Below are 23,994 nucleotides of genomic sequence, written 5' to 3'. Positions count from 1 at the left end.
CTTAGAGCTACTTTTAAAAGCTCTAAACTCTGGGATGGGTTTTATTTATATATAAAATAAAATAAAATTTTCCTCTTCTGAGGGGGGGCAATTGCCCCGATCACCCTCTGGATCCTCCATTGGTTCAGACACTAAGTTAAAAAATAATTAAGCCTAGATCCGTCACAACTCCCGCAGATTTATACAAAGGGAGTTGCATTTTCCCTCTTTTTCTTTAAATAAGCGCTTGCTGCAAGCCGTACATTACATAGGCCACCAGTAGACAAAAACCTTGTGCCGCTCTGTTTTCGAAAGAACTTGTGAAACTTGAAGATCGAGAATTCGAAACTCGGTCTGAGAAGTTTTATTTATTTTTTTAAACATGAAGATATGATGAAATTATAAAAAGAAATTGTTTCTTAGCAGGGTCTGACTAGGGATGATTCCATTCCGGGACCAGGTACCTGCGGAAAACCTATATATCGTCTGAAAGCTCTTGCCATGAGAAATACGAAACCGTTTTCAAATCACGGGCAAACCCGCAACCTGACCCTATAAGGAGTCAGTTTGTTGGTGTTTGTGACTCTATGTACTATGTCATATTCGACAAGAGTAAAAATGAATGTTACGATGCGTCATGCTCCTTCTTGTTCCTTCTTGTCCCATCATGTTCCTTCTTGGCTCATTGCTAGAACGTGATTGGGGAAAGAGTTTGCTAATATCACTTTGCACCCAGACACACCCATTTAATCAGTGTTGCCAACGAATTGTAAATACAATGTGGCAGATGGTTTCTGTATCACCGGATGTATATCCATAAAACGTGGCATAAACATCATTCGTCACTAGAGAAAATACATTGTGGACATATTTCTCTCCCAAGGACCCCAGTTTGTCAGTGTTGCCAACCAAGTGTAAAAATGAGAAGTTGTAAAACGGGTTCCGTCCTATGAAACGTTTGTACACCAAGCTTGGCAGAAACATCACATGACACTATAGCAAAAGGACGTTGAGTGTGACCGTGAGCAATCCATTCCAGGTTGTCAGTGTTGCCAACACGTGTTAACATCACAATGTTGAAAATGGCGTGCGTTCCATTAAACGAATATATAACAAATGTGACAGAGCATCATTGGACAATGAAAATATAGTGTGAGTGTCTCCGTCTTCTAAGCATCCCAGTGTGGAGCTGGTGCCAACTAATGCGAACATTCAAGATTTTCGCATGAAGTCTATCGCATTGACAACATGAGTGATTGTGGGTTCACTAACATACTACAAACCTAGTATGGGTCACTGTCTAATTATGCCCGCCAATGCTGTAGATTTCATGCGAAAATCTGGAATGTTCGCATTGGTTGACAACACTGCCAGACTGGGGTGCTTGGGAGACAGGGACACTAACACTATGTTTCCATTGTCCAATGATGCTTCTGTCACATTTGTTATATAATCGTTCAATGGCATGCACGCCATTTTCAACACTGTGATGTTTACGCTTTTTGGCAATACTGTCAATCTAAAATGGTTGAGAGATGGTCTCATTCAACGTCTTTTTGCTATAGTGTTATGTGATGTTTCTGCCAAGCTTGGTGTGCAAACGTTTCATCGGACGGAATCCGTTTTACAACTTCTCATTTTTATACTTGGTTGGCAACACTGACAGACTGGGGTCCTTGGGAGAGGAATACGTCCACAATATGTTTTCTCTAGTGACGAATGATGTTTATGCCACGTTTCAGGGATACACATCCGGTGGTACAGAAACCATCTGCTACATTGTATTTACAATTCGTTGGCAACACTGATTAAATGGGTACGTCTGGGTGCAAAGTGATATTAGCAAACTCTTTTCCCAATCACGTTCTAGCAATGGGCCAAGAAGGAACATGATGGGCTCAGGTACTTACGCATGACGCATCGTAACATTCATTTTTACTTTTGTCGAATATGACATACATAGAATCACAAACACCAATAAACTGACTCCTTATAGGGTCAGGTTGCGGGTTTTCCCGTGATTTGAAAACGGTTTCGTATTTCTCATGGGAAGAACTTTCAGACGATATGTAGGTTTTCCGCAGGTACTTGGTCCCGGAATGGAATCATCCTTAGTGAGGGTGAACTGCCTTATAAGAGATACTTTGGAAGGATTAGTGTCTAAGCTCTAAGAATGAGTCTTATGTACTCATGAATTGTTTGCTAAACACGTTACGTTCTCACTGTCAGACAGAACGAATCAAGGTTGTAGACATGTGCCGTTATGTTCTTAGCATTTCCTTTGTAAAAAAGGTCGTTTCAATTCCAAGACCGAGAGAAATTGAATATTTTTCATGTTCTTATACATCTGAAGTACCAATATTGTAAATTATAAAAAAAAATCCCCAATGACTTATGCGGACTCGATCCCAGAACCCTTTCACTAGGAAACGGATATTCAAGCCATTAGTCTAAGACGGCACTGTTAAGAGGAAGAAAACACTCCCGTATGTAGCAAATCGTACACGTTTAGGATTCAAAGGTTTTAATAAGAACGAAACACACTGATTTCGGTCATGATAAAATACTATAGTGCAGAGAATTCTAATTTAAATCACAAAAGAAAAGAAGACACACAAACACCCAGGATAGGAAAGAGAAATTAGTCTTGAGAGTCATTCGAACCCTTAACTGGAATCTGATGCTTCAGGCCACTTTATTTAAAGTTTTTTGTTTCACCGAAAATATCTCGATAATTTGTCTTTTTTCTTTTAGATTAGAATTGTTTTATAATTCCATTAACCTTGAACGACAGGGAGACAAACACAAACATCGAGAACATTTAAAATTTTAAAAACTCTCCCACAAAGAATAAAATCCGGGACCCCAGCTAGTGAACTGTCTGATGGGTGGGTTACGTGGTTCATTCCCAAGGCAAGTAAGCTTCAGGTGGACATCATCATGCACATGGGTTTTTTTTGGACACTCTCGTACTCCCGTTTCCTCTCACTTTCTAATTCCACTAATTCGTCCATAATTCACTTGTTTTAATAATGGTCTCGCTTAACCTAACAGGCATAATCATGGGACATTAAACGCAAAAAAAGTATTTCAATTTCAAACGGTTAACCGAAACCAAACCGAACCGAAAAACAGTTGTATTTTCCATGCTCATTAACGTGCTCTCACAAAAATATATATAGAAAAAAAACTTGTGAAATCGTAATTTCATTCAAAAGTGAAACAGCAGATTCATAATACCAAATACCTTAAATTAAAACAAAAGCATTACATATCTTTTGCAATTTTTCCAAAATATGTTTGGATATTCTAAAAAGCGGCACTATGTCTGTTTTCAAACAAAATTGAACCATATTACAGTTCGGTTTCTGAAATAAACCGACACATTCTGTTTGAATCTTAAACTGAACCGAAACCACTTAATCGGGTTTTGGAACGCGTCTAGTAGCTAGACTGTATGTAGTTGATGTTTCTATTATCTCGTGAAATTGACTGCCATTATGCAGTGTAAATTTGGAGATAAAGCCCGTGTAATCTCTATTTTCCACCATATATATATATATATATATATATATATATATATATATAATATAGCCTTTTTCACAATTCGTGTAATTTTCTATAACACTGGAAGAAGATTCACACTATTAATATGAAATTCGGCATACTTATTGAAAAATGTCTGAAGTTTTTTAAATTTTAACAGTAAATGAGAAAGTCATTGAGGACGTAAACACAAAACTTCATTTTCCTTATGGGAGATTCAATGCTAATTTTTTTGAAGCAGTTTTCTCCAATGATTATGGTAAGGATTTTGGGCACGTCAGTATTATTTGTTACAAAATGCAATAACACTCATCCGAAATGATAGTATAGTCATCTCGAACATTATTTTTGTAAGGCTGCTCTTTTAGGTGGCAAGGGTCCTTAAGCGGTGGTCGGTGGAGAGCCACCAAAATGCCAAATTGTATTTTGAGAACGCCAGTAAGAATCAGCTTAATCACAAATGTCACAGAATTAATATTCTGATGTTCCTTGCCTGTGCCAGTGACTGATGTTGGGCTATATTCCAACTTCTAAAACTCACATACAAAATCACCATAAATATCCTTACTAGGGACTATTAGAAGGTATTTTCTTTTTATTAATTAATCTGAAATACGGTGTTATTGTAGTAGAAAGGTATACGTATTTTAATATAAGCAGGGTAAAAGGGCGGGGGAACGCAGGGGACGTCGTCCCTCACTTCCAGAAAATATTTGTGGTGTCCCCCCACTTTCTAAAAATTTAGATTGGGCAAAGATAAGCACGGTGGACGGAATGACTCATGCGTCCCCCTATTTTTTCAGATCCACTTTTACCCCTGAATATAAGATGTTATTTTGACAATGCATCGCCTTAGGGGAGCACAGAGGGCGAAACATGATTGTGAATATTTATATGAATTTCAAATTTTATTGTGGAAATGCCAATGAGCGTCAGATTAATCATAAATTTCACGGAATTAATATTCCGATGCTTCTTGCATGTGTCTGTGACTGGTATGAAGCTACAGCTCCCGTCCGAAATTCACATAAAAATTCGGTATAAATATCCTTAGGAGGGACATGTGGAGAAAAAACTTTTTTTGGTCAATTAATGTGAAAATTGGCTTTCTTGTAGTATAAAAGGTATCGTTTTTGAAGTCTGGATTGCTGTTTTAGTAAGACAGTGCTAGGGGACACAGGGGTGTAGCATATGATGTTGAATCTTTATAAAAACTCCAAATTTTATTTTCAAAATGAGAGTGAGTGCTAGATTAATGATAAATGTCATAGAAATAATACTCCGATGCTCCTTGGATGTACCAGTGATTAATGTAAGGCTACAGCCTCTCTTCTCAAAATCACATGAACAATTTACCATAAATATGCTTAGCAGAAACATACTGGAAGAAGCTATCTTTTGGATCAATTAGTTTGAAATTTGATGCTGTCCTATTAAGAAGGTATGAGATTTTCAAATTTGGAATGCTATTTTGGTAACGCGCCGCCTGAGGGGGGCACAGGGGGCAAAGGAGGTTTTTTTTTTTACAAAAATGTCAATTGTTTTCTAGAGAATGAGAATAAGCGTCAGATTAAATCAAATGTCACAGAATTAATATTCTAATGCTCATTGGATGTGCATATAGGGCTACGCTCCTCCCTTCCAAAAGTCATATCAAAATGCACGATAAATATCCTTAGCATGGATATACGGGTACAACGTAGATCTCATATATTTTATCATTATTGCAGACAAATTTTGTGATTTTTTTAAAAATCTCAAATCTACTGTAAATAATTATCTTCTATCACTGTAACAGATTATGCATATACAAGTAGTTTTGTTGTTATGGTGTCACTGGAATATAATCAGAGAATTTACATTTGTTAAAATCAATTGGAACTCTTGTTATAGCACAAGCTGACACACTCAAGTTACCAACGTATTTTCTGCACACTAAAGCAAAACCAGCTCGAAATAGAACATAAAAAGACAATGGAAAATGTCGCAGGAACCACAAAAAATCTTAATGAAAAGTAACATTTTAAAAGTTACAAGTTTAGTAGGTAAGCTTTACATTTCGTTATTGTTTTCTTTATTCTTAAATCTTTTTCGTATTTCTTACACAATAACTGTATGATCCCACTTTCCAAATAATAACCTACTCATATGCACTGTACACGTAAATACATAAATAAATCGCATACTATGGACACACTGTTGTAGTAGAAACAAATGCCTCGCGTAAGAACCATTTCTTTAAAATTATTCCTTCTTGAAAGCAACACTTTGTGGCTCAGTCATCGTTAAATGTTTAAAAATATAATTAACCTAAGTATAGGACAGATAATATCAACTTACTTTTAGTCAGCATGTTCTCGTGATCGAGCAAGACAAAATAATGGGATTTACTATAGCCATTGTGTACACTTTCTCCAACGTATCTGGAGTGATCACCTCTACACACTGGTCAATTCTCTGTTTTAAGTCATCTGGTAGATATGTTGCAAAATGTGTTGGTGTCAACTGCCCATATTAGTAACTAGCACATGCAAGGAGTATCAGTGTATTAATTGTGCGACATTTCCGATTAATCTAGAAATCACTCTCATTTCCAAAATAAAATTTGGAGTTTTTATAAAGATTTTACATCAATGGTATGCCCCCTGTGCCCCCTAAGGCACTCCTTTACTAAAAAAAGCAATCCAGATCTAAAAAACGCATACCTTTGTTTACTGCAAGAACGTCAATTCCACATTAATTGACAAATACATGTTTCTTACCGTATGTCCCTGCTAAGGATATTTATGCCGAATATTTATGTGAATTTTTAGTAGGAGGACTGCAGCACCATATCAGTCACTGGCACATGCAAGGAACATCAGAGTATTAATTCTGTGACATTTGTGATTAAGCTGACGCTTACTGGTATTCCCAAGGTAGAATTTGGGATTTGGTAACACTCAACCCACCACCTTTTCATGTCCCTTACCACCCAAAAGATGAGCTAAAAATATGTTCGACATAACTATACTATCATTTCGGATGAATGTTATTGCATTTTATAACAAATACTATTAATGTACCCCAAAATCCTTACCGATAATCACTGGAAAAAACTTCTTCAAAGGTTTACATAGAATATCCCATAAGAAAATGAAGTTTTGTGCTTACCATGTCCCGAGTTCGATTCCCGGTGAGAGAACCTTTGAAATTTTAAATATTCTCGATGCCTGTGTTCGTGTCCCTGTCTTTCGAGGTTAATGGAACTGTAAAACGAGTCTAACCTAGTAGAAAATAGAGACACATTACGGAGATATTTTCGGTGAATCAAAAAAAAATGATCTAAAGCACAAAGTTCTAGTTAAGATTTCGAATTACTCTCAAAACCACTTTCTCCTTCATGTCCTTGCGTGTTTGTGTGTCTCCTTTTGATTTCAAATTTAAATTTGAATTCTCTGACTATAATATTTTATCATCAGAGAATCAGAGTAAAATTAGAGTGTTTCGTCCTGAAATCAGTGTTTCGTTCCTATTAAAACCTTTTGAACGTGTGCAATTTGCTTCATACGGGAGTGTTTTTTCCTCTTACTTAACAGAGTCGTCTTAGGCTAGTGGTTTGAGCATTCGTTTCGTAATGATAGGGTCCTGGTTTCGAGTCCGCAAAGGTCATTGGGGATTTTTTTTATAATTCACAATATTGATAGTTCAGATGTATAATAACATGAAAAATATTCAATTTCTCCCGGTCTTAGAATTGAAACGACCTTCTTCACAGAGGAAATAATAACAACATGATGACACATGTCTACAACCTTGATTCGTTCTGACTGACAGTGAGAACGTAACGTGTTTAGCAAACAATTAATGAATACATAAGGCTCATTCTTAGGGCTTAGACAGTAATCCTTCCAAAGTATCTCTTATAAGGCAGTTCACCCTCAGACCCTGTAAAAAAAACTTCCTATCATTTTCTGTATGCTTATTTGCATTTTTCTCAGTCCAATTTCACCCATCCAAGTGTCACTGATTTTTCTAGGAATTTTAAACCGAGATGTCTCATAAGTATTTTTTTGAACTAAATGTAAACAGAGATGCAATATAGGCACTAAACACTAATTACGTACGCAAATTTACAAATGTAAAAAGTATTACACTTTAGTTATTTCATCATATCTTCATTTAAAAAAATGAATGAAACATCTCAGATCAAGTTTCGAACTCTCGATCTTCAAATTTCACAAGTTCTTTACGAAGACAGAGCGGCTCAAGATGCTTGTCCACTGGCGGCATATGTACGGCTTGCAGCTAGCGCTTATAGAAAGAAAAGAGGGAAAATGCAATTCCCTCTGTATAAATCTGCAGGAATTGTGAAGGATCTCGGCTTATTTTTTTGAACTTAGAGTCTGAACAAGTTTCCAAGTTTATGTGAACAGAAGTGTACCACTGAAACAGCCCAAAAATGTCCTCAATCTTGTTGGAATAGGACGTAATACTGAGTTCTCAAATCTTCAGTAATAATAATAATAATAATAATAATAATAATAATAATAATAATAATAATAATAATAATAATAATAATAATAACAATAATATAGAATACAAATTCCGTATGTGGATAGATCGTATTAAAATTTGTAAAATCGCCGCTAACATTTTTCAAAAGTTACAAGATAGTCGGGATTGGAGGCAAGTGTCAGTACCACCAGGACTTACCCCCTGGGTACGTCCCTACAAGTAGCTAAATGTTAAACGAAAGGATTTCAGTAAACTTTTATGTAGAAAGTAGGGCTACTGAACTCACATGAACCGTACGAATATTTATGTTTTTAAGTTTTACGTTCCATGATTATGCCGGTTAAGCTAAAGGAGACGTCGATGATGAGAATGAAAGAAATAGTAGAATGAAGAAAGTCGGAGGAAACAGAACCCCGAGAAAACCCCCACATATGGCGTTTGTCCAACACAATTCACACTGGGGGAAGCTTGGGTAGATCGAGAGATTCAAGCTTCAGAGCAGAGTGGACTACGACTGAAACAACCATAAAGAAGGCGCTTAACCTTTTTTGGTATAGGGTGAACCACTAAATTCACAAAACTTCAATAATAATAATAATAATAATAATAATAATAATAATAATAATAATAATAATAATAATAATAATAATAATAATAATAATAGGTATTAAATTTTTTAAAGTTGCCCAAAATTAGGGAAAACTTACAGAAAAATCGGGATTCCGGGATGGGGTCCTGACCTTCAGAACACATTTCTCCAACTGTCCAAATATTAAACGAAAACGTTCCACGTAAGTTTTATGTAGAAAGTATTCTACCGTACATTTCAAGAAAAATAACTGTAATAAAAATAACCGAATATCAGTGAACAGTAAGGCATATAATAAACTGACTTTTAGGATATGTAGAAGTAATTATAAAATCTTTACTACAAAAATCCTATAGTGACCATAATTCGATGAGATCCGAAATACAAAGTAACAAAATAGCATACAAGATTCAATCTACAGAGCAATTGTTACTTAAAGAATGAACATACACTATTCCGAGAATCGAGATAAGACGATAAATGTTTACTATACTTTTCGTCTTGTCTCGGTTCTCATCTCGAAAGCGAGACGATAATTTGAGTTAGCCTTGTCCCGTCTCGGATGGAAAATGTTAATTCTCGTCTCGATTTCGTTTGTTTTGTTTTTATAACGAGAAGAGAAGTTCCTCTTCTCGTAGGCAACACTAAACAAAACCGCAATATTCTTGCGAAATGTGACGTTCCTACTCGTAATTGAATGACCTGAGCGATAATCAGCTTTTAACTTTTAATCTTCTACGAGATAATTATTATTATTCCTGAAGATTTGGAAGTTCAAGTATTGAAACGTCCAAGTAGTCAGATATCTGAAGATAATAAAACGTGTGTCATCGCCGATCAATTGCCAGCAAAAAGTCTAAACTAAAAAGAAAACTTATCAGCTCGGGATCCGAACCGATTATTTTCAGATTACTGGCCGAACGCCATGACCACTAAACCACGATCACTACGCGATGAGTGGTTCGTTTTTACGTTAGGTTTCTTTACCTCCAGTTACAAAGTTATACGTTATTTTTCTTCGTTTCAAAAAGTCTTTCGTATTTCTTTTATTATGATATAAGTCAATAATATTTGGCGAAGTTTATATTAATAACTTGAATTGTTCAGACCTTTGTTCTCACACCAAACTACAGATATGACAGATTTAATTCTCATACTCGCATTTGGTTCCAAAGCAATCACCAAGGATTTATCCAAGGATTATCTGGTCAAGGATTTATGTCCGCCACGATTCATAACATCAATTTCAAGAAGGGCTAAACAATGTAGACCCGCGACAAAAAATCTTTTTGACAAATAGTAATATATTATTTTACCACTCAATACGCTCTTTTTAGATTTCAGCGTCATAATTGAATACCTACCAAGACACACAGGATTCTATATCACACTAAAAGTTTCTTTAAAAGGGTTGACCTAACCGAGACCTGGCAACTTAAGGCTTCATTCGGCAAACCGAAAAGTTCTGTGCTTATTTCTATTTTTTAAAATCAAACTTTTGTTTCCGTTCTTTCTCCCTTCGACCATTATTTCATGATACAACACTCAAGTTAGGAGATATCGGAAGAAGTGAAAGAATAGCCGAGGTGTTATAAGCACTAGGTTAGAAATCGTTGGATCGCGGGTTCAGGTGCACTGTAAGTCAATTTAACATTTTTAAAATTTAATTTGTTCTTGTAAGGTGTATGATGACTTCTCTTTACTCAAAGCTCTACAACTAGAGATGAGATGCAAGAATCATGCACATGTTAACCGAGAGAAAGAGAGAGTGGAGATATCTCCAATTGAAATATTATCCGGGACATTCATCGATATTCGTATTTGATTATGTTTTAGTTCATTTTTGTTTATTCTTCTTTACGAAATTACAGTTCTCCATTACTTAGAATATAATAAGGGATAGTGCATGATATATTAGCGCGTATTACAAGAAAGAACTCGTATTTGTTTGATATGGTATTTGCTTCTAATCAGACACGTAGCCAGGATTTCGTAATATGGGGGATCCGTGAAGAAATACTGTGTTTATTACACCAGGGGCACGATCATTCTAAACTATTTTACTGGCAATATATATTGGTTAGTTAAGCTAGGAATCGTAATGCGGGGTATGACATGAAATACTGTGGTTACACACCAGGGGCTCGATCAATCTAAACTATTTTACTGGCAACATACCCATATTGGTTTGTTAGAACAATAAAATGAGGATATGTTAATATGTATTTTAATAACAAACAATAAAGAAATTTCCAGTAAAAGAATATTTTTAAAATATTGAAAAAGATATTATCTTCCGAGGTCATTCGAACTCGGTTCTTCTTGTCTTTTTCTTCTCCTTTTTCTTGTCTTCGTTTTATGCCGTCAAGCATAGCAACAAGATCTCTTTCGGTAGTAAAGACATTCTACAGAATGGATGAGTGTTGCCGCGAAATTGAAAATTCCTTTAAAAGGTGTAACTAGAATGTATGTTGCCAGTCTTATATTATTGGTGATTTTGGGCATTTCCTAAGTTCTTCTGAGAGTATCTGATCAAACCAAGTCATCGATAGTCATTTGTAGTCCATAGGATTAGCATGGAGCTAGATGTAATTCGGCATACTCCATTACAATAATGTCCATTTTCAACTTGACTTCCCCCCGTTCCCACCACACTAAGCTCCTCATAAGAAATAGTAACCAAACTCTTGCTGTAGCTTTATATTTTTGACGCTGATTCTTTTTCCCGTTTCTTTTTGTTTCATCCTTAATTTTTCATTTCTGTACCGAAGGGGGGGGGTCCGGACCCACCCCTTGGGTACGTGCCGGCTTCTAATAAAAACATGCTTGTATCATTAATTTGGATTACATTACACAAACTCATTTATGTGCACACAAAATATGACTATTTGTCATATTTGAAACATGACATGAGTTCTACTGATGCAAAGGTTTTCGCAAATTGGATTGACACAAACTGCATATCTTGTTTTTACTTGCTTAGATTGAATTTCTTTTTTCTTTTTGTTTTTTCTTTTTTGTTTCATTTTCTGAACACACTGGAAACTAGTAATATAACTTCGGAAAATACTGTTGTAACAATGTAACAATGTACTAATGTAACAATGAAAGTTAATAATAATAATAATAATAATAATAATAATAATAATAATAATAATAATAATAATAATAATAATAATAATAATAATACATTTTTAAAAATAAAAACTACGTTGGTTTTGCTGATTAAAAATATTCTCGCAAAAGAAAGATGGGAGTCAAATCGTCTCGACCTGATATTTTTTTCATAAAGTGTTACTAGAGATATTAAAACTGATAAGTAACAAAAGTGAAGGTAACGTTAAACGAATAATAAAACATTCAGAGATTTTACAAAATACTGTAACCTGTGAAACAAAATGAATGTTTTTTACCAACATTGATTTTTCCTCGGTATGTCTAAGGTTAGGTAAGATTTCGTTGTAACTTGTTCATGATATCAATCGGTCTGTACATACTAAGATGCGTGCTATACCTTATTTTTATTCGTTGGAGAGGCGTGGATATTTTTCTATTTTTTTTGCTGTTTGCTACACTGACATATATCAAACAAACTATTGCACTTGTAGAACGCCTTGTGTTGTTCTGATCCAACCAACCTTAACTGTATTGTTGGCTGTCTAACGTTGCAGGATATGAAAATTGGAAGTCTGAATGCACTTTTGCTCGTGTACATACATTAAAATTCTTCAAAATATTGTTCTCCTGCGCCGATACATCTTTGCCACCGAAATTTCCAGTCTGTGAAGACATCCTCGAAGACCAGTTCAGGAAGTGCGGTTAAAGGCATTTTACAAGCTGCTTTCACGTCGGCAATTATTCTGTAACAATATTCATTGAGGAAGAAGTCAAACGGGAGTGCAACAAGAAGTCTGCAAAAGCTACAGACTTTCCGACGAAACAGAGGCTTACGAAATCACCCATCCTTTACCTCCGACAGCTCGGAGACAACGATCGGCAAGCACTCGCTCGATAAGTGACGTACACCACCATCGATCCCACCGGATACAGCGCGGTACAACTCACAGTCGCACAATAGTAATATGTATGGCATTACTTCCCAGACAGACCATGTATTAATATAAGATTGAATCAGGTTATTTTTGATTTATTTTCTCACCTATTTTGTTATAATGTATATATATTTGTATTCCTCCTTGTGATTATTGTTTTTTCCTTTTACCTATTTCCACCACCAGAAGCGCTGCTGAAAGAAGTTGTTCTTTTTGTTGTTGTAAGGAAACTGGTACTCCAGATTTCCTATTATATTTTCTCGTGATTGCAACATCCGTCTGACATGCATCCCTTTCAAAGAAAAGAAAATGATAACCCTAATACGTCTTTAATCAAAGTAGTCTCAGGCTATGGCTCTGGAGATACATTTTTGTTACCACCCATGCAACAATTGAATTCCATTTCGAAACACTCTGAGATCTGCGATGCGAAACAGTATTGACACCATTAATATACAGGATGTTTCAAAACAACACCGATAACGTTTGGGAGGTGATTCTTGACTCCAAGATAAGACAAAGAGCATAGACCAACCTGGATGTACAAATGCTTCCTTTCGGAGTTATAGGCTACCGAAAACATGAAAAAATGTACTTTAAATGTGCATAGCTCGAACACTATATGACCTGCTATAGTCGGTCAATACTTGATTTAGGAACTAAGATGTGGGCTATCCAAAAATACATGTTTCAGAATTCTCAGGTACTCACGCAACAATTTTTTATAGATGGTGTTTGGCTACGGGCATATAATCTGAAGTACTCACCAACTACCTCTACAAAAATTGTTCCGGAAGTACCGCGGGATTCTAAAACATGGATATGTGGATAGGATACATACTAGTTCCTAAATGAAGTCTTGACCCGACTACGTAGGTCCCATAGTATTGTTGCTATTGACCTTTAAAGTTCATTTTTTCACGTTTTCGACAGTCTATAACTCCGAAAGCAAGCATTTGTGCACCCAAGTCAGTATACTTAGGTATACTTTTTGTCCTATCTTGGTGTTAGGAATCACCTCTCCAACGTTGTCATTGTTGTTTTGAAATTCCCTGTATGTGCTGTGCTATGTATGTGTATGTTTATGTGAAGAATAAATATACAAAATCTTCTGAGTTGAAACAAAACCCTAATATCCTCTCTTTTCCTTGCATTTTCTATTTTTTGTTTCTAAATTTATTAACATATATAATGAGAAAATTTTGCATCTTCACTGTTTCAGTGCATCTTTGCATACCTTCATTCAAGACGTGGTGAATATTGCTCGCTTCAAAGAAATGTTCAGCAACTTAGTAGGAAAGAGTAAGTATTACTTCTTACATTACATATATAAAGGTAACCAAGAAAGTTCTGTCACTTTTTATGGAGATCTGTGTTCAATTGGTCAGTTGTCAGTTGGAAGGTCAGTTGTTGGTGGGGGTATATCAAACATACTACCTGGTTGTGGCAGTTCAGTTACACCGTGAACTTGCGTCAGGACAGAGTGAACATGAGACCTCCACAGGGCATCCTAGGAGCGTATATGCTGTACGAGTTCAAACTGGGGTCAAACAACGCTGCAGCGGACCGGAAAATATGCCAGGACTTTGGTGAGAGTGTTGTGAATACGCGGACAGTGCAGCGGTGCTTTAACAAGTTTAAGGACGGTGACGAAACACTCGAAGACGCACCACGTGCCGGAAGACCAACACATGTTCAAAATGAAGATCCTCAGGTAGCAATTGAGGTGAACAATGGCCAGACATGTGAGGAACTGGGACTACAATCCAGTGTGAATAGAGAAACCATTCAGTGCCACCTTCATCAACTTGGAAACACTACAAGTTGGAACGACGGATCCCACATGATTTGGCTCCGGGCCAGAAGGCAACGCGAGCAGATACCTGTGTTTTTTTGCTGTCTCGTCTGAGGATGGAGCCATTTCTGGACAGGATGTTGACATGTGATGAGAAATGGGTCCTGTACGAAGCTCCAGGCGCCGTCATCATTGGTTAACATCTCATGTACCGGTTCCAAAGCAGCAGAAACCAGAACTGCACGAGAAGAAGGTTCTTCTGTGTGTTTGGTGAACTACTTGCGGCATCGTGCACCGGGAACTGCTACCAGCTTGTCAGCGCATCAATGCTACTGTGTACTCTCAGCAGTTGAGCCGTTTTCATGAAAAACTCAAACCTCTGGAGCCAGCACTTCTGAATCGCAAAGGGATTGTCGTGCTAAGGACAACGCTAAGCTCCACGTGACTAAGACGACCCGGGACATCATTCTACGCCTTGGAATGGTGTCCCTGGAGGGAAACACTATTGCATCCGCCATACTCCCCGGACATTACACCATCTGATTATCACCTGTTCCATTCCTTGGGCAATCATCTTAGAGGACACCAGTTAAAATCCCTAGTAGAGGTGCAAAATGCATTTAATACCTTCTTCGCTTCACGGCCCACTAAATTCTACCGCAATGGAATCTAAGGCCTTCCAGAAGGTTCACAGAAAGTCGTCGATGCTGATGGGGACTATTTTCTTATCTGTCAGGCACGTCTTAGGTGACATATCGATGTTCGAAGGTGATGAGTGAAAAAGCGATAGAACTTCCTTGTTTACCTTTGTATATAAGATAGAAGCATAGTCTACATTAGTCTATAGTAGCAGAATAATTTCAGATTGAGCTTGGGGGAAACAAGACCCTCCAATGCAAATAGAGTTTGGCGTTTCTCGTTGATTTATCACAGTATTATTCTATTGTTTAACCCTTTTAGGATTTTTAGTAACTTTTGTTACCATGGCGTAGTATCGCCTTTGACCGCTTATTTAGGTTCTATAACAGGTATTTAAGCCGGCTTTTTTATTCGTCAGGTCAAGGATGTACCAAAGAACACCCCAGGTGCGTTCTGGAACTGGACGTTCAACTTGGCAGCGCCAAGTAGAGGCGGAGGGGCGTGGCGTGCCTTTTTTATTTTTTCTTAAGGCAAATTTCAAAAATTTTTCACGCCTTTAGTTTTCAAGATGTCTGATTGAAACTTTGCATACGGAGTGTGTGTATCTTTGGGCATTCCTCAATTTTTGTAGATCCCTTCAGGCCTGAGGGGGTGATTTTTTCAGAGAAATTTGCTGTTTTTCCCGATTTTTCCGGTTCAGGTGTACGATATGGACATGTGAGTGGTACCGCTGGAGAGGGCTTGTTATACTAAAGAAAATTACGTTTGAACCATGACTCAAACGAAAGAAAAAAGTTCTTATAAACATGGATCGGAAAACGCTTCTTTTCAGAATTATAAACAGCTGAGAATGCGAAACATCACGTTTTGAAAAGCACTGACTTGAAAACTATAGGGTCTGTCCCAAATGGTACAAGGAATTACCCAGAAAATAATATGCTCTCTACCTAAATATCCATATTTTACCATCCTTCGGTACAAGCGCAGTGTAACGAATTATGTGAAGGAAGTTACAACGATACTTGTATTTCAACATGTTTATTATATCTTTATTTGTATTTGTGGGCAGAATGTACTTTTAAATTATGCACAAGCTGTTCAAGAAAGGAAGAAGAAGATTATGAAGAAAAAATATAGATGTAATTTCTTTTCTGTTGTTATGCGATGATATTTTGTTATTGACGATATGAGTTAGTTGTCATAGCAACAAAAAATAATAATGCATAACCGCGGATCTCGCTCGTGTAATCTATATGTACAACTTTTAAGGAGTGTACTTGTTCAATTTGTTACGTGCTATAATAAAAAGGGAATATCTAGATGCAGTGTGTAAAATGGTTTTTGATGAATCAGTAGCCTTGTTTATATAAATGTACAAACAGGACCTTTGAGTTTCGTTATAAAGTTGGATATGGAGATACACTTTTAAGTACTATAGTCCGCGTCACTTGAATTGGCGTGTGGCATCAGCCAATAAGCTCGTAGTGCGCTGTTACTGAACTTTCAGGAAGGAATCTAATTATTCATAATTGATTTTATTCTTATTTATGGACAATTATGAATGATTAGATTCTTCCTTGAAGGTTTAGGAACAACGCACTACGAGCTTATTGGCTGATGCTGCACGCCGATTCGGATGATGCGGACTAAAACTAACGTAAGAATAATCCTATTGAATTTATGATGCTTTTCACAAAATAGTAACATATTAGTCACTGGTACATAAAAGCAGTATGGAGTATTAATTCTGTGCATCTTGCAACTAATTTGACACTCATGAGCACTCCCAAAATACAATTTGGAATTTCTATCAGTCCTCCCTCTATGACCCCCAAAGGTACCAAATTACTCTCCGTGCCCTGTGCCTCCTATTGCCAAAATAATATTCCAGATTTTTACTATCACAACGACTAATGTAACATTAATTGACAAAATATAGCTTCTTCCGTATGTTCCTGCTAAGGATATTTATCACAAATTTTTAATGTAATTGTTGAAAGTGGAGCTGTAGCTCAATATCAGTCACAGGCAAATGCAAGGAGCATCGGAATATTAATTTTGCATTATTTGTGATCAATCTGACACACACTGGCTTTTCCAAAATAAAATTTGAAATTTTTATAAAGATCCAATGACTTAAGCTTCACCCCCTGTGCCACCCTAAGGCGGTACATTACCAAAGTAATATTTCAAATTTGATAAACGAATAACTTTTTGCTAACTCGACGCCGAGTTTCACATTAATTGAGAAAAATCATTCTTCCCGTATGTCCCTACTAGGGATATTAATAGTGATTTTTTTTAATTTTTGAAAGGGGCTATAGCCACACATAAATCACTGGCACATGCAAGGAGCATTAGAATATTAATTCTGTGACATTCATGAAAAATCTGACGCTTACTGGCATTTCCGGAACAAAATTTTGAATTTTTATAAAGATTCATCATCTATGATTCGCCCCCTGTGCGTTGCTAAATGAGCATTCCAGATTTCAAAAACGCATACTCTTTTGCTACAATGGCGCCAAATTTCACATTAATTAACAAAAAATACCTTCTTCTCGTATGTCCCTACTAAGAATATTTATGGTGATTTTCTTACTTTTGAAAGGGGGCTGTACTCATGTCAGTCACTCACTATCACTCCATTATCAGTCACTCTTACATGTAAGGAGCATTGGAACATTAATTTTGTGATTCGTGATTAATCTGACGCTTACTGGCATTCCGAAAATCAATTTTGGGATTTTGGTAACACATCACCCACCACCTTTTTACGCCCCTTACCCCCCAAAAGGGGTGCCTTCCCAAAATAATGTTTGAGACGGTTTTACTAGCTTTGCAAATGAGCGTTTTTGCGTTTTGTAATAAATACAACTCATTTGCCCCAAAATCTTTACGAATAATTATTAGAGAAAACTGCTTCCAAAATTTAGCATTGAATCTCCCATAAGGAATATGAACTTTTGTGTTTACACCTCCAAAAGGGGGTCTAAACAGCAATTTTCTCCTATTTCCTTTAGAAATTCGAAAAATTCAGATATTTCTCAATAAGAGTGCCAAACTTTACATTAATAGTGTGAAAACTTCATCTTCTCCCAGTGCTGTATTATGAAACAGTCTATATATATATATATATATATATATATATATATATATATATATATATATATATATATATATATATATATAATGAAACACACACTATTAGAAATTACCTTGAAAAGCACAAAATGAAACTGAACTTCAAAGATACTCCTAGTGCAAAGTCCTGGACAGAGTTTAGATGCCTGAACTCTTGTTCGGCAGTCTTGGCATTAGGAGGACAATGAGTTATAAAATAGTCAAACGTAAAACACAACCAAAAAAGGATACGATACCATGGCTACGTATACTGTTCGTCGTCTGCTGTTTACTTTGCTTCAAAGAACTCCAAACTTCGGAAACTATTCTTACATTAGTGGTTGATGTTATTTGTTAAATAACTAACTACCATAATTATAAATAGTGGAAAATATATTTACTATTTATTGTATTTTTAGTGTTCATATATACTTTTCAAAATTTTTGGGTAGGCCCGTGGCTACCCGCTAATCCTTTCGATCAAGATTGGGCTAGCTTCTGTTTCAGGTTGTAATTCTGTTAAAATGACAAACTAAGTTATCTACCGACTACTGTACATTCAGTTGGGATCAATGAATGGTAAAGATTGAAACTAACCAGGACTTTCATATCTTTTTAAACAAAATTCAAGTCAGAAAAAACTAATGTACGCTAGTGAAAACGTCGTATGTAGCTTCTTATGAAGGATATAGAATAATCATCTCGAAATTGGTTAACTTGTATTGCGCATAAATATTGTAAATGAGAATGTGGTGAAATTGTAAGGCATTTTGGCCTAATAGTTATAACAAACCTTAATGAACTGATGGAAGATAGATGACGTGTTCCCAATTAGATTGATTATTCCAGACAAGAATCGAGTTAGAAGACAATCCTTTATAAGCTGTCACCGATTCAGTAAGCACTAGTGTTCAATAGGTTTTCCTGACTTGAGAGTTTTATTCAAATAGATACGACTTTACGAAATCTCGGAACCAAGAAAATCATACCAATGTGCCATTTCATTATGTCTTACAAATATAAACGCATGGCAACATACACTTCACCACTGTATTTCTCTTAAAATTCTAACCCAGTTTGATAATTTACATGATCTACTTCCTATTTAAAACAATTGAACGAGATACAAGATGGCCAATTTCAAGATGGCATACATGACAAGCCTACTTTCTAATCGATGTGTACTTCCTCCTGGTGTCTATCAATGTGTTTTTGTTTTCCATCTCCTCAAGCGTTTTCAAATACACTGCAATTTTCAAACTTGAAACAGATTCTCCTGTCTTATTCTGATCAATCAGTTTTTTCGCCACTGCGCCCGTCTTCATTTATGAAAGCACTTTAAATTTTGCTTATGCTTATGCTCTTGATATTCCCCAATTTCGCTGCCAAGTTTAGTCAACAAAGTCGATTTCGACTTCGCAAAGTTTAGTTGTCAGAAACGGTTCGACACATTTTATCCAGCACTGTCATTAAGGTGATTAATGATCTTCTTAAGTAGAATGTCAAACTTGATTGAGCTCGAGGTCTAAATTTCGTCAAGCCCAGTGGTTGAAATTGATAAATGACTCACAAATTATCTTGATATTTTGCCATATTAAGTGTTCTGTAGGATTCTGAGCCAAGAATTGGTAAAGAACAAACATTAGCACGACCGAAATAAACTTTAGCGATGACCGAGTGTGTAACGCGCGTGCTTTCAGTGAGCTAAGTCCCGGGTTCTATTCCTAGTGAGATTATTTGCCATTTATACAAGTAGTTACGCAAGTTAATGAACCACGTTCGGTAAATCAGTAAAAAGGAAAAAAAGTGGTAGAGCGCATACCTTTGGTGCGTGGGTCCCTGGTTCGATAACCGACCAAGTAAATTTGTGATGGACAACATCGTGCCCGTAAGTTTTCTCGGGTACTCCTGTTTCCTCCCATATTCTCATTCCACCAAATCTTCCATCATTATTCATTAGCCTTAATCATCATCTCCCTTAGTCTAACGGGCATAATCATGGGACGTTAAACTGAAAGATTTCATGTCATTTTTTCGAGTAGTGATTCAAATTCCATCTTATGTACCAGGTCCCATCTAATATATCCTCATCGCAAAATAGACATTAAACTCTAATGATAAAAAAAAAGCTTTTTAAAAGCACGTATTATATATAGTAATAAGAACCAACATGAAATGACTTTCAGCTGACGAAAACAACCGTTAAGTTTACCAAAACTAAGGACCCTGCGTTACGGAAGAAATGATGCGGGAGATTAGAAAAATAAAGTTTGGAAACTAAATTCTATTGAAGAAGGGAAAATATGCATAGAAAGTTGAACAGCGATTAAGATAGCTAAACGACAAAGGCAGAAAAGCTTACAATAGACGTGGTGGTGTATAGGAAATAGCAAGTATTAGAAATATTTAAGATATATTTATATACAGAGTGCGGAAAAATCACCCAATGGTCCAATATCTCGCCAAATATACAGATCAGCAAAACATACAAAAACACATGTCAAATAGTTTTGAGAAAGCTATCCAATGATACCAAACGCAACACCCTATCCCCACCCCCTTTGGGAGTACATGGGGTAACTTTAAAATTTTAAATGGGAACCCCCATTTGTTATTACACATTTGGCTTCTCCAGAAAAAGGGACAGTGATTTGACCAAGAATTTAAAACAATATCTTCACGGATGGCGCTTGAATCGACATGGAGGAAGGATAGCAAAACGTTATGAAAATGCGAATTCTCAGTCCTATACTCCGTGGCCTTATGGTTAGTTAGCATACTGAACATCGGAGTCAGAGGTCCTGAGTTGGTTCCCGCACAGAGTAACATTTTTATGTATATTTTTTGTACCCATAATGAATTCATACATTTTAACTTCGATAAAAATAATTTATTTCTCCCTAAATTATTAACTTGCAAGAAAATACAGATTGCGAAAAAATGGTTTGTGTTAGTTGTGAATAACCCTATGAACTCCAACCCTAATAACCCTATTATTAAGAACTACTTCATAAAGTTATTTCGCAAAACAACTTGAATAAAGTACTAATTGCAGTTCAAATAGTTGGACTTATTATTTGGGGAAATAAAAAAGAAAAATGGTTGCCTGGAGCGAGGATCGATCCAGTACGCTAAACATACGCAATAGAGCACAGGGCAGAGAATTTGCATTTTCATAACGTTTTAATACTACTATTTTCTTGTGTGTCAATTCAAGCGCCATCTGTGAAGGCACTGTTTTCAATTCTGGGTCAAATCACGTTCCAGTTTTTCATGAGAATCCAAATGTGCAATAAGAATAGAGGTTCCCATTTAAAATGTTATAGTTACACTCTGTACTCCCAAATGGGGTGTGCATAGGGTGTTACGTTTGGTATCATTGGATACCTTTTTTAAAACTATTTAACACGTGTTTTTATTTATTTTGCTGATCTATATATTTCTCGTGATATAGGATCATTCCAGGACTTTTTCCGCACCTGTACGTATATATATTTAGGGAAATTAATTCGATGGAAATAAAGTGGAAATAAAGGAGAAAACTAACAATGGAAAAACCATTAGCGAATGAAGTTTTACATCGATAGAATACGTTAGGGATGGAAGAGATTCAATAAGGGGTTATGTAACAGTAAACCGCATAGTTTAGGTATTTAAAAGGAAAATTAAGAAGATAATGTATGAAAGGATATAGGAAAGGAAAAGAATATTCAAATTTGCATAAATATAAGAAAAGGAAGAATAGATATAAAGTTTCTTAGGTAAGATACAGAATACGAAAACAGGATTATAGATTGTGACCGTCTGCCCGGCCACAAAAATATGTTTTTGGACGAACAGTGTATTTCTTTTTAACTTTTATTCATGCAACGAAATTATTCTTTTACTCATAGAAAAGAAAAGCTATTTCTCTTTTGGTGAGAACTTCAACTTTTTCTGTGTATGCAGGTGTTCTTCAGTCGCTCTTATCGTTTCTCACGGTGGAACAAAGAACTTGTTTTTTAATGCAACGCTTATCGTCTGGGCAGAGTGCTTCGTCGCAGCAAACTTATTTTTTCTTTCCCTAAAATAGTTTCCAACTTATAGTCTTCGTTACCATGACTGTTCCGTATATACTTTTTTCATAACAACATTTATTAAGATTGGGAATATTTTTGGACACGAAGTTGATATTGTGTGTGTGAATGATATTGTGTTTGTCGTGTTCTCACGCACTCATATTACGTCATCCTTCCTACCGTGAGAACAAGTGAGCATGCCCTGCAGGAGTCGTAGGTGAAATGACTTATACACACGATTACCATCGTTCGCTCCTTTCCACTGAACTGTTTTACGTATAACAGTAGTGCATAAAAATCCAATAACCATGGAAAGAATTTATTAGTTTAGACTGCCACACTTTTTTTTAACTATTATTTCCAAGCTTCACTCTCACGGGACCAAATCAAATGTTGCCAGTGTTCTCTATTATAACATCGACCTATTGGCATTGTGTATGAATGCAGAAAACTTTAACATTTTCTTTATTATTTGATATAATGCATTGTCAACCCTAAGTGTAGAAAACGGGTTGTTCCTAAGCGTCAGTAGAAGCGGGGAGTTAGAAAAAGGAGTTCGTTATAGGAAGAGTTAGCAAGAAGTCATAGTATGAAGAACATTGTGTTGCTACATTAATATATAGGGTGTGAAGCTAAAAAAAACGAACGAATACCTTTTGGACATGTAGCGTCCTTTTGGAGTCAAGATACTTCATTGATCAGTGTTTTTCCAGTATTTCCCCATTCCCCTTGTTATTATTACACAGTGAAAGTCTCGCCTCATTGCGAACAGAAATTTATAGTGCAAGTGATATTTAAACAAGGGCTATGTTTCTAGTTTTCGTATATAGTGTGCGCATATCTACATTTACCATGCAGTGTTAAGAGTTTTATTCTTCATTTCGTTTATTCGATTGCCTCAGTGCAATTTCTTCTGTTTGACCATTTAGCTCTGTAAAGTGAGAATTTTGTGTGTTGTTAATATATATTCGATTCGACTCGACTAACAACAACTGAAACTCGATTCGACTAAAAACAGACATCTTTGAGCCCGAACCGAGAACTAGGCTCGAAAAATTTCCTCCAATTCGACTCGAATTGGGGCCGAGTTTGGAGTCGAGTCGAGCCAAATCCGGTGTGTAGTTCCGAGTACATTCATCAAGTATATTACAGACAGTATAATTATTATCAATGGCACTACTACAACTTTTATTATTATTATTATTATTATTATTATTATTATTATTATTATTAATTATAACAACACTGTATATAAACATGAAAGATAGGCGGCTTGTATTTGAATACTAAAAAACTAGTTGATTGCCAGCCTCGGTAGTCGTGAAGTCTAGGAGTCAAGGACATTGTTCACTAGCTTCTGAACGCTGGGTTGAGGGTCTAGGTTGAGTATTTGGGCCCGAGCCAAACACTATTAAAAGTTATAGGGCACTGGCCAAATATCTTCAAAACTGCTCGGCCCGGGTTTCGAATTGTCAACGACTCGAGCAGCTCGGCTCACAGCTCATTCACAATCGACCCGAACCGAGAAGTGAGCCGAGCCAACAGCTCACCCAACCGACTCGGCTAGAGCCCTCGGCTCAGTTGAGCCGAACCGAGCAGATGGCTTATCCCTACCGAGCCAGCTCGAGCCGATGGTTCACCCCAAGTGAGTCGGCTCGAGACATCCTCTCAGTTGAGCCGAGCCGAGCTGCTCTTGTTATTTATGAAAAACTTTTG

The 23,994-nt window shown here is 36.4% G+C and overlaps 1 long non-coding RNA gene across 1 annotated transcript in view; it reads left to right on the top strand.

The window, feature by feature from the left end:
- The first annotated feature begins 13,884 nt into the window (after positions 1 to 13,884).
- The window catches only part of LOC145676022 (uncharacterized), a 74,585-nt gene continuing 64,475 nt past the window's right edge, over positions 13,885 to 23,994 (top strand). The window contains exon 1 of the long non-coding RNA XR_014129266.1: positions 13,885 to 13,965. This is a non-coding gene — a long non-coding RNA (uncharacterized LOC145676022). The remainder of the gene's footprint in view (positions 13,966 to 23,994) is intronic.

Source organism: Thermobia domestica, chromosome 18 (genome assembly GCF_964235325.1).
Source record: "Thermobia domestica chromosome 18, izTheDome1.hap1.1, whole genome shotgun sequence".
Lineage (NCBI taxonomy): Eukaryota > Metazoa > Arthropoda > Insecta > Zygentoma > Lepismatidae > Thermobia > Thermobia domestica.
This window is presented reverse-complemented; position numbering and strand designations above follow the sequence as displayed.